The following is a 12863-nucleotide window of genomic DNA, read 5'->3' as shown; positions in this document are numbered from 1 at the left end:
TAAAAAAATTAAAATGAAAATTGGTTATAAAATTTCGGGACTATTGGAAGTGTTCGCCTATAGTGGCGGAAACAAAAAATTGAGGTTGTGGACAAAAAATTGGGACTGTGGACAAAAAAAAGGCCAGAGCTATTGGAGAAGGCCGCCTACAGTGGATGCTCTTAGCATTTAGCTAAACGGTGCCAACAATATTATTATAAAGCTTGAATATCTGCATTTTAAAATCATTACTACTGTACATAGATATGTGATAGGAGTAGTATATTTTAAAAATAGAATTAAAAATAAAAATAATTACTCGTGCAGTTTATTATAAGAACTTCAGACTATAAAAGACCTTTTTTTTATTCTGCAGTTAAAGAAACATCACTCTAACCCTGGATTACATCACTATGACTATATTTTTACATCACTATTGTTAATAAAATATATCACTATAGCAAAAAATCAAAGAAATATCACTTAACCGTGGAACACATCACTATAACCATGTTTTTACTTCACTTTGTTAACAAAATATATCACTATAACTATGTTTTTACTTCGCTGTTGTTAATAAAATACATCACTATAGCAAAAAATCAAAGAAAACATCACTTAACCGTGGAACACATCACTATAACCATGTTTTTACTTCACTGTTGTTAACAAAATACATCACTATAGCCAAAATCTAAAGAAACATCACTCTAACCCTGGATTACATCACTATAACCATGTTTTTACTTCACTATTGTTAATAAAATACATCACTATAGCAAAAAATCAAAGAAACATCACTTAACCGTGGAACACAACACTATAACCATGTTTTTACTTCACTATTGTTAACAAAATACATCACTATAGCCAAAAATCAAAGAAACATCACTTAACTGTGGAACACATCACTATAACAATGTTTTCACTTCACTAATGTTAACAAAATACATTACTATAGCAAAATATCAAAGAAACATCAATCTAACCCTGGAACATATCACTATAACCATGTTTTTACTTCACTGATGTTAACAAAATACATCACTATAACCATGTTTTTACTTCACTGTTGTTAACAAAATACATTACTATAGCCGGAGGAGGGTGTCGCCGCCTTACACCGGAATCTCTTTCTCTCTTCTGTATTAACTCAAACAACATTACACCGGAATCTCTTTCTCTCTTCCCGCCGACAGATCACCGCTGCTCAACGGTGACCCAGCCCCAGGCTCACATAATGGCTTGGTTACTGACTCTCGCCATCCTCATCTTCACAACGGCCGTCTCCGTCGCGGCTATATCTCCACCAAATTATCTGAATTACCATTCGATTAGATTCGTAAACAACACGAGGAGTAGAGGCAACGCCATGATCTTGCCCCTATTTTTCAAGCAACGCAATAGCAACGAGGACTATTTCACCCGCCGCCGTCTCCACGCACTCACCATCCCAAATGCTCGCATGTCTCTCCACGACGATCTCCTCCTCAACGGGTCTGCTCTGCGTCTTCTTTTCTCTTTTAATTTGACATTTTCTGTCGTGATGCGAGATCTGATCTTCAATCACTCGATTATTATTTGTTTGCCTGACGAATTATGATGCGGCGGTGCAGGTATTACACGACTCGGCTGTGGATCGGAACGCCGCCGCAGCAGTTTGCCCTCATAGTCGACACTGGCAGTACTGTTACTTATGTTCCTTGCTCGACTTGTCAACAGTGTGGAAAGCATCAGGTTCGCTCTCATATATTGAGCATATAGTGATGGGGATGCAGCCGTGAGAGGCAGGCAGGCCGGAGGAGGGTGTCGCCGGAGAGGAGGTGCAAGCTGCTCCGCCACCTCTTTCGTGAGAGAAGGAGAGAGTGTATGTTTGTGTGTGAGCGTGAATACTGTGTATGTGAAAATATGAGAATAAAGTTGATTTCCTAAAATACCCCTATGCAATTTTTATTAACTAAAAATGTTTACTTATTTTTGTCATTAGATTAAGATAATGAATGGCTGAGATTTGTTCTCTAGTTATATATTTAATATTAGTTATACTTTGATCATCTCCATATATATATATATATAGTATGTTCAAACAGCAGGGGGGCCAACGACCCCCTTGGCCTCACTGTGGCTCCGCCACCAGTAAAATATAGATGTATGCGGAGAAGTATATACACATAGTAGATAATAGTTGTAGGTGTTTTTGATTACTCTACATAGGCTACATATATATAGTACAAGAAACTAAGCTAGACTATATCACATCACCAATGTGGAATACTAATATTCTTAAAACTAATAATATTCTTAGCACGAGGCTTTTATTTTGTAGGTATTCATAGACTAGTATCCTTTCCTCTTTTTCAATGCTACATCCCAATAATCTGACAAGGTTTCTATGTTGGAGTTTTGCAATCACCATAACTTCATTTCTAAACTCTTCAAGACCCTGCCCTGAAGACCTCGACAATCTTTTGACTGAGATTTCTTTCTCCTGATGGCATGTTGCCCTGCCATTTTATTGTTTTTTACAGGTGCGAGAATCTAATTTAGTAGATTACCTTGTAAACAGGACTGAAGTCTCCAACTCCAATCATGTTTTCCATGGAGAAATTATGTGTTGCTTGCACAATAATTGTCATTTTGATCACAGGTAATTCTAGATCTTTATTATTCTCTGCCATTGCTATTAAGCAAAATGAAAAAAGAGTTAATGACTTTGTATTAACTTGACTTTATGCTTTGAGCATGAATAGCCTATCTTTTCTAGAATAGCAGCCACGCCAGAAGTTGAATTATTACCTCCGTCTTGCTACGCCTTCACTGATAAGAGCATCTCCAACGGTGCTCTTGCTGAAGGACAGTGTCCGTGCCAACGGCGCGACACCCTGCCGCTGCGCTCTTGCCAATGGCACGGCGCTACTCGATGTATCGAGCACGTTCATGCCGCTGCGCAGGGCGACATGGCGCTCCACTATTCGCCAACGGCTTAGCCGTTGCCATTTTCCATATTTTTTTTAAATAGAATTTTAATTTAAAAATCGTTTTTAAATAACAAAAAATATTTTCCCACTTCCCAATTAATTATATCCGTTTTCTCACCACTTTTAATTTATTTTTCATTTTTTGGCCCAAAATTCACATTTTTCATCTATAAATATCCTCATTTCCACACAAAAAATTTCTCACCACACTATACAATTCTCATCTAAATTCTCAATCTTTCACTTCACTCTTGCAAAAAAAATGTGCGGCTCCGGCGATCACCCATCTGACTCCCGTGGTTGGAACCACGAATGGTTCCCTAGTCCGGAAACAGAATTCTCGCCCTCTCATCTAACCCAAGGTTCTCGAATTCCGGGTGGCTACCGTTCTTACCAGGTGGACGAGCAAGATGCCCCCGATGGACTATACGGATGGGCACCCGAACAAGGATCGGGAGGGAGCGGCGGCTCCCAAACTCCTCCTATTCTTCAGGGTCGTGGCGGTGACCCTCACGTCCGCACCCCGTACACTCTGAGGGAGATGGATATGTTATTCAAAACCTATTTGGAAATCTTCGAAGATCCGGAGATTGGCACGAACCAAACCGGGTATAGGTTTTGGTTCCGCATCTCTCACTGGTACAACGCCATCCAACCGGAGAGAACCATCGAGCGCAATGAGAGCATGGTGAACTATGCCATCTTCAGAGCCAACGAAGAAATCTAAAAGTTCCAAGGAATTTACCTCCAGGAACAAGATTCGGCCGGGAGCGGCAAGAGCCAGCTCGACATCATCAGTGCCGCCATGACGACCTACCAATCTTCCTATTACAAACCATTCAAGTACCTCACCGCATGGCAGGAGGTGCGTACGCATCCGAAGTATAGGGGAGACTTATCATGCTCCTCCAATCTTCCTATTACAAACCATTCAAGTACCTCACCGCCGGCTCGGAAGAGGTGGCTAGCCAGCTTGCCGCAACTAACTTGGGTAGCCCCGATGCCGGCCCGAGTAATTCCCAACGCCGACCGCAAGGAAGGAAACAAACGACGACCAACCGCCGTCGCGCCTCTACCGCTCCTGCTCCCTTTGTGCCATCTCAATCGCCCACCAACTCGTTACGAGCTCTTTTGGCTCAACTCAATATGACCAATACGTCTCACATGTCTCCCGAGCAACTTGATGCACATTATGCAATGATACGAGGTATCCGAAAAACATTGGGGATAGAGTAGTCTTCCACAGAGGTATTTTTAGTATGTAGTTTTAAGTTTGTAGGATTTTAATTAAGTAATTTTTATTTTTTAGAATTTTAAGTATATAATTTTTATTTTTAAGGATTTAAGTATGTAATTTTTATTTTTTTAATTTGTAATAGTAGTTCGAGTGTTTTTAATGTATTTTTATATTGTAGAAATGTTTTTAGTAATTGAAGTATTTAAATTAAATAATGGAATGGTGGGATCCTTGAGCATATTCTTGCGGAAGAGCATGAATGTGGGTGTTGTGCTCTTGAGGAAGAGCTGAGAGTAAAAAATTAATAAATGTGGGTTCGGGCCCACTTTCATACTCTTTGGCAAGAGTATGGATGAGGATGGCGGGCTGAGATGAGAACGGCAGAAGCAATTGATATCAGCATTATCTTCAAAGGACTTTTCTTCTCCTTCTCCATCTCCATCTCCATCTCATTCTCCTCCTCTAAACCTGTGTTCAAATCTACAGAAATCAGCGGTCATGTCATCTACCTTTCATTCCCTTTCCTCTTGCAGAGTGGATGCTCAAGTATGTAACTAATATAGACCCCGTGACTAAAGAAATTTATAATTATACATGACAGATATAATTTCGTCAAGTCCATTAACAGTAGGACTAGTACTTTATCTTACAAATATTATTTAGTGAAGTAGCTTAGCTTCTATGCTTATTAATATTGCTCTATGCAATAAATTTGATTCACAATATACATGTACTCTATGTAAAGAGAATTTCTGTAATTATGGAATGAGTTGCCTAGTTCAGAAAGTGGAACCCGGATTTAGACATTCTGATTACTATCTACTCCAGAAAATTGCTTGGTGTCAATGAGTTCACCAAACCACATCAAACATCCAGTGCCTCCATTAGTAATGGATGGATTAGCATACGCAGTGCAACTGCAGTTTTTTAAGCACTCAGCTTTGCACTTCCCAAGGCTCATTGTTGTATTTAACCAAAACCTCAACATATCTGGATACTTAACCCCTCTGAGTGGTAATGCTTTGGCCACTGCTAATAACAGATTTGAATTTTGGGAAATCATCAACACCAGTGCTTCTGAGGGAGGGATGGGATGGGATGGTTTCTATTTGCAACCCAGACTACAACATCTGGTGTGCTCTTGTACCATATTCCCAAGAATCGTTTCAATGATTTTCCGGGTGAAAAAATGTCAATTTCAAAAACTTGGTTTTAAGAAACAAGTGTCTGCCCAAAAACAAGCTCTTGATTTGGTAAAAGTATATGATGCTCGGCTGCTCCAACCATTAAACTTAGAAAGGTGATTGTAGTGATAAAAAAGATTGTGCCATGGAATAATTTGATTACAAGTGCAGCTCAAAAAACGGGTTTGTCCTATTTTTCTTTCATTGGATTTCCATTCCAATTCCTGTTGCTAGTCAAATTTGATATCCAGTTTCTTTCTTCGCGAGGAACTGTAAAGTCAAACTGTTGAAAAGTAAAATGCGGAAAATAAAATTGAAGAATTCTTGAAGACTACATTTTTATTGATTTGGATTATTGTTGTTGATACATAGTACATAGGTATTTATAGGACTCTCCACATTAATATACCTAGGAACTATACTTATTGGAACTCCACATTATAAATATTATTCTCTTCCCAACATACTTGGGACTCCACACATTCTTTTCCCAACATACTTGGGACACTTCAAGTTATCTTTCCAACACTCCCCCTCAAGTTAAGTATCGAGTTTTTTCGACACTTAACTTGCACGATCTTCACTTTGATAAATAGTTTATACTCGTATTCAGGAGTTTCTTCAATTCATCATTGATAGTTTATGCTCGTATCATAGAGCTTCTTTTCATTGAAAGTTTAGACTCGTTTCATGGAGTTTCTTCGTTTTTTTCATTGAAAGTTTAGGCTCTTATCAAGGAGCTCTTCATCATTGAAAGTTTAGACTCATTTAAAGGAGTTTCTTCAATTTTCTGTTTACAGTTTTAACTCGTGTCATAGAGCTCTTCAATTTTTGATTGACATTTTTAACTCGTGTCAAGGAGCTATCTTAGATAGTTTTTGCTCGTATCTAGGAGCCAAATCATTTTTTTTTTCTGACTGACAGTTTTCACTCGTGTCGAGGAGCTCTCTTTCTGACTGACAGTTTTTTTACTCGTGTCGAGGAGCTTTTTTTCTGACTGACAGTTTTTACTCGTGTCGAGGAGCTTTTTTTCTGACTGACAGTTTTTACTCTTGTCGAGGAGCTCATTCGGACAGTTTCGACTCGTGTCGAGGAGCTTTCTTTCAGACTGTTCTCGGCCCATTCCAGCTCAAACTATGAGCCCATTTTTCATTTCTATTTTTTTTCTTGAGCCCAATAACACTAGCCCAAAATTGCCCATGTTTCTTCTTTACGTGATAACCCCATATTGAGAAAACAATCAAACAGTGCCTCTTTTCTCTTCTCGCCGACAACCTGTTCAGCGGCGCCAAACTCCGACGAGTAATCGCCGTACACTTCTGGTTGGATCCACCCTTTGCACGGAGAGACATCTCGACGAGCTTTTGCTCTCGCCCTCTCGACGTTTTTTCTTCTCATTCCTCCGATGTCGGCTTCTTGTGCCGAACAACTCTTCTCCAGCAGCCGTTGCGGTCTTTCTGCTGCCTTCACCGTCAGCAGCCCTTCTCGGTCGCTCAATCTTCTCCAGACATGCCGGTTCCACCACCAGCTCTCTTTCCTACTTCCGACGAGGCTGCCTCCTTCTGGTTTCTTCGGCTGTGGTAGTCCTCTCCCCCTCGGCCGGACAAACCAAGGACTACTCCGTTTTTTTCTCTTGAGGGTTTAGGTCTTCTCGCCTCCTCAGCCGGCGGGCATCCTTTACTTCTCAGCCAACATATATTTGGAGAGGGATTGTTCGGTCGGATACTTTTCTTCTCCCCCTCGGACGGACAAACCGAGGACTCCTCTGGTTTCTTCGATTGTTTAACATCCTTTCCAAAATGCATTGCCGCTGGTCTCAACAAGTTCCTCTGGGGCCATCTCTTCTTACTCGTCTTTTTTTTCTCAATTCGCCAGAATAGCATCCTCGTGAATTTCCCGTCGCCTTTCTCTCCTCAGTTTCGTGGTGACACAACATCGCCGCTGCCAGCGCTGTTCAACCGCCGACCTTGCTTCTCGGCGAACTTCTCGCCTCTACCACCTCCACCGTGGTCGGTCGTTCGTAGAGCAGCAACCTCGTCGGCACTGTTGGGTTCCGCTGCCGTTGAGAGTTGGCGTCTTACTGCCTTCGCCCAGCCTCCTCGCCACCAGCGCCGCTTCGACGCCCTCTCGCCTTTTCTGTTCCTATTGTGGCGTTGCTGTCGCTCATGTTTCATGCATTTGCTTAATCATCAGTCGGCACCTTCCCGACCATTGCGCGCCCGCGTCTCTGGCTCTTCTCCGTTCACAATGACCACGACCTTTAATTTCTGCGGGGCATGCTCTTGCTCCCTCGACGGCCTCATGGTGCAGACGTATGTTTGGTTTGAACCAGTAAAAATCCCAGTAGTTTGAGATCATTTTTTCACGGCTGTTTGGTTATTTGGGCAGATTCTTGGTTGTATATTTGGGAGGGTTTTTTTTTTCTATAGAGACAGATTGATCCATACGAGGATCGAACCTGCTCTGATACCATGTTGAAAAGTAAAATGCGGAAAATAAAATTGAAGAACTCTTGAAGACTACATTTTTATTGATTTGGATTATTGTTGTTGATACATAGTACATAGGTATTTATAGGACTCTCCACATTAATATACCTAGGAACTATACTTATTGGAACTCCACATTATAAATATTATTCTCTTCCCAACATACTTGGGACTCCACACATTCTTTTCCCAACATACTTGGGACACTTCAAGTTATCTTTCCAACCCAAACTATTGACTAACTGACCACAATTCACACAGTCTATGATTCAAACATATTCAAATAGATTGCAGTAGAAGAAATATCACTCAATAATTGATGTGAATTGCCATTTGTTCAAGACCAAATTGGATTAATTTCATGCATAGCTACAAATTATAATAGTTCTGGTGTATAATTCTTTTGTTCATATTGCAACAAACACCATGTCCAATAATAGGTAAATTTCTGTGATTGCTATTTTCAAGTGAATTATGTTTAAAATTTATCAACTGACATGAATTTATGTGATTGCATAATTCCAAGTAATGGTTGGAGTATGGACTATAATGAAACTATTTTAAACAGCTGCCAAAAAAGTTCTGGACCGTCAATTAGCACCGAACTCCACAGCTAGAAGGAGAAATAGATAGTTTTTTAAAAGAGTGAACGGCACCAAATGGCCCTAATTTTTCGTTGTGTAACGGCAGAGGCCCCTAACTTTTAAAAATCCCACTAGAGGGATTTAACAAAATATGTAATCACAAAACGTGTATATTTTGCCATTTTTCGGACGAAAATGCCCAAATGGGCTGAAGGGCAGTTTAGACCTTTTACGTACTACACCTGCTCCCTATGCTTGCACATAGTCTGCATGTGCAGGGGCTGTCTTGTCAAACAGTATAGTCGTCATAATTCCATTCTCCTATTTTCTTTCTCCTTTCCCTCCCTATCCGTTTCATTTTCGTCTTTCATATTTCCCTCTCTAACATAATAGGCGATTATATTTTGTTCGGCATCTGTTCGGCATCTGGAAATTACGGGTTTTCATCTGGATTTCGCTGAATTTAAGGTATCCACAAGGGTTTAAGTGATTTCAGCTGGAATTTTATTTTGCAATTGGTGGTTGATTTTTTTGTTGTAGGGTTAGCATCTGAAAAACTAATTTGCAATTCTTAGTCGAATTTAATGGTTGTAGGGTTACAGTCGGGGCATGTGGAAAATTTTTTTGTTCTTGGTTGAAGTTTACAGTTTGGCGGAAATTTTAGTTTTTGTGCTATGTGCTATGTGCTATCTTTTCGACGAAATTGAATCCAGGCCGTGTTGAATTCTTGCATTGCTGATTTGAATTTTATATTGTCAAATTGAATTCAGGTCGTGTTGCAATGTCTTCTTCTTCTCAATCTTTCGGCTCAAGCTTCAATTGGAATTGGCCTCGTCCCGAAATTGTGAAATGTAATCACGATCTTGATGCTGAGCTTGTGACATCTAGGACGGCTGCTAACCCGGGTAGACGTTACTATCACTGCCCAATATGGAAGGTTAAAACCATGTATTTTGGTCCTTTTTCCATTAATTTTCTTGGCATAAAGATTAATGAGGAAGTATTATGCAAGAAGATGATTGCAAGTTTTTTCGATGGGTTGATGCGAGTCTATCCCCAAGTCAAGACAGTTACTTTCAGAGAGTGAAACTTGAGCGAGACCAATTCGAATCTGAAGTTCGAGCCAAATCGGTACTTGAAGGTGTTCTGCAGGAGAAATTGTGCATGGAAACTGAGGAGGTTGAAACCTTGAAGTTACAACTGGGCATAAAAACTGAAGAGTGTGACGATTTGGCGCTAACAATTGGTAAAACGGTAAAAACTCTCCGACGGTTAAAAATCACTATCTTGTTCTTATGTATTGTAATTTTTCTACTGTTATAACATAGCTATGTCGTGTTCACTACGTCGTTATCCTCTGCTGTGGATTGATTACGCTTTGCAAAGCTTTGTTTTAATCTATGCCTGAAATTACGAATGAGGTTACTCTTACTCAACTATGACTGAAATCACAACTGAGGTTAGTAAAATATGACCGAAACCACAAATGTCTGATGATGATTGTTTTCTTTATGCCTGAAATCACGAATGAAGTTACCCAACTATGATTGAAATCACAATCACATACTATGTAAAAAATGGATACAAACCGACGAAGTACTCTTATCAAATACCACCAAAATATGTCATGATATCATTTCTACCAAAATACTAGAGTAATTTGTTACAAACTAGTCTGTAACATACATATCATATCATGACTGCCACCAAAATATACAAACTCGTAGTTACCATACACATCATATCAACACTGCCACTGTAAATTGTTCACCCATCCCAAACAAACACAAAGTTTTAAAATTAAGTAAAGCCCGTCAATCTTGATCACCGTGGCAGCCGCATCTCTGAGGCTGAGTCCTGGTCCGAGTGCTTGGTCCCGGATTCGAAACATTAGGCTGCAACACTTAACAGCATAGTAAGTATATACGAGAAAGCACGGTGTACAATTAGAGAATATATGTTTATTGCATATTACCTCTCAGCAACTATTTGACGATTCTGGCAAAGTACTCTCACCACGTTCACGCGACCCGTTGGGCTGCGAAGTCTCCCCAACCTGAGAACGGGCATCTGTCCGAGGATCATTGCTGCATGTCCTCCTATTATGACCTTCTTGACCGCATCGATGACATTTCATCACGAAGGTGCGACGCAATGACTCACCTCCGTCCGCATGAAGACGAATCTGGGGCTCCTCACGTCTCCGTTTCTTCGGCCTACCACGCTGTCGCTTTGTCCGCGGGGGCGCCAGTTCCAACGCACCAGCACAAGTAGACTTGGGCCAATTGTCCACCCCATTGATGTGGTAAAGGACATTCTCGTACAGCATGATCATTGTGGACTTCAAATAATATCGAGAGACGAATCGCGTCACGTCGTCGTCATTCTTGTTGATTGTTGCGATAGCATGCGTGCATGGGATTCCGGTTAGCTGCCACAATCTGCAGGAGCATGTGAAATCACGCATGTTGACTACATATTGGCCAGACGGCCCAGTTACTTGGTACAAAGACTGTCCGTTCCATGTAGCCCTTCACGATGACGCCCTCGCGTACCACTTGTCAACAATCTCCTTGATAACAGGAGGGACCGCGTGATCGTAACTTTTGATCCACTGGCCTCTGATCTGAATTCTTTCCATTTGACTTGTTCGAATCTCCCCCAACATGCTGATAATTGATTTCTCTCGAGCCAATGTAATCTTCGAATTGAATGTCTCACAAATGTTGTTCAGGAGCACATCACAACAAGTGTGTGGAGAGAAAATTGCCTTAACCCAGTTTTCTTTGGGAGCAACTCCAGAAAGCCACTGATGTGCTTGGGGATACTCGGTCTGCAAAGCATCCATCTTGTCCAAATTTAAACCAAACGATTTCACATATAAAGTCCTAATTTCCCAAACGCGATGACATCAAAACAATTTCATAAAACAACCAATTTTCGGAGCCCTAAATCACAGTCAAAATCGCTTGCTTAGAATTTTAAATTTGAACTTACTATATTCGTCTTCCGGAATAAAGAAATCCAACCGAGGATCGCGAAGGCTCCACGTTTCTGGGTCTACGTCGATTATCTCCGGTCGACCCCTTCTACCGTATCCAGGTGATGCCAGAGGTGATGGTGACGCAGAAGATGGCGTTGGCAGCTTCTTTTTGCCCCTTGAAGAACTACGGCCAGAACTTCGTCTCCGTTTTGGAGGCATTGATGAAAATAGCGTGAAAAGCAGCGGCGTTTTTCGGGAATTAGTAGAAAATTGTGGTGAGATACGGTTATGCAGACGAAAATGATGCAGTTAAAGTGGATTGGAGGGAAAAATGAAAGAGAAACTACCGCCTAATTGTTTTGGCGAAATGGCTACAAAATTGGATATTACAATGCAGGTCCGAGGGTTTGAAAATAATAGGGGACAAGAACCATGCTTTGCAGTCACATCAAATCTTTTCGCAGATCCCATCAACAGTCCATGCAGCAGTGGTGGCCATACAAAAGGCCGGTTTTGCCCTTCCAAGCCCTGAGGGTATTATGGTCCGAAAATACACGATTTGTGCTGGTCCGAAAATACACGATTTGTGATTACATATTTTGTTAGATCCCTCTGGTGGGATTTTTAAAAGTTAGGGTCTCTGCCGTTACATTTTTAAAAGTTAGGGTCTCTGCCGTTACATAGCGAAAAGTTATGGCCATTTGGTGCAGTTCACTCTTTTTAAAACTAATATAAACAAAAAATAAATAGAGAATTATTACCCCATAAATTAGGAAAAATGAGAGCCGCATCAAGGTTAGCCGAATCTCATAAAGAGAAAAGGCACGAAAGACGAAAGGCGGCTCAGAATTTCTATAGCTTATGATAATGTTAAGTACTGTTAATCGAACTAAACAGCACTGGACCGTCAATAAGCACCACAAATCATTAATTTTATAAATGAAATATGCTTTCAAAATGCCTCAGAATTGCAGAATATCATCACAGGAAACTCAGTCCCGAAAGATGGTGTAATTTGATAAGAGATTTCATCACAGGCAACTCAAAATCCAAATCAATTTCGAGAAAACAAAAAACAATCAGAGAAAAGGAGAATGAATTGAATGTTTTTCTCATGGCCAATCCCAAGAGCTAATCGCAGCAACCCGCTACCCAAGGCGATAGGATATGACAACGCTTACCTTCGGAAATCTGCGGCGAAGCCGTAGATCTCAACAAAGGAAAAGCTTTCTCTGGCGACGATTCAATCCAGGTTATGCGAACATGGATCTACGCTCGCCCCGATTTTACATAAATCGTCGCGGAATAACATACCACTTCTAAAAATCGAATTCGAAAGCAATGAAAGCCTAATACGTAAAAACGTGTGCGATGATTACTTACATAGTTTACATTCATAAGCATTGAATGACATTTCGGAGTACGCAGC

At 40.7% G+C, this 12863-nt stretch overlaps 1 non-coding gene across 1 annotated transcript; it reads right to left on the bottom strand.

Annotated features, from left to right (window-relative positions):
* Positions 1 to 12391: 12391 nt before the first annotated feature.
* Positions 12392 to 12475, bottom strand: LOC121746300. Its single transcript, XR_006038999.1, has one exon. It is a non-coding gene; the product is annotated as a small nucleolar RNA SNORD96 family (small nucleolar RNA).
* Positions 12476 to 12863: the final 388 nt, after the last annotated feature.

Source organism: Salvia splendens, chromosome 8 (assembly GCF_004379255.2).
Source record: "Salvia splendens isolate huo1 chromosome 8, SspV2, whole genome shotgun sequence".
Taxonomy (NCBI): Eukaryota; Viridiplantae; Streptophyta; class Magnoliopsida; order Lamiales; family Lamiaceae; genus Salvia; species Salvia splendens.
This window is presented reverse-complemented; position numbering and strand designations above follow the sequence as displayed.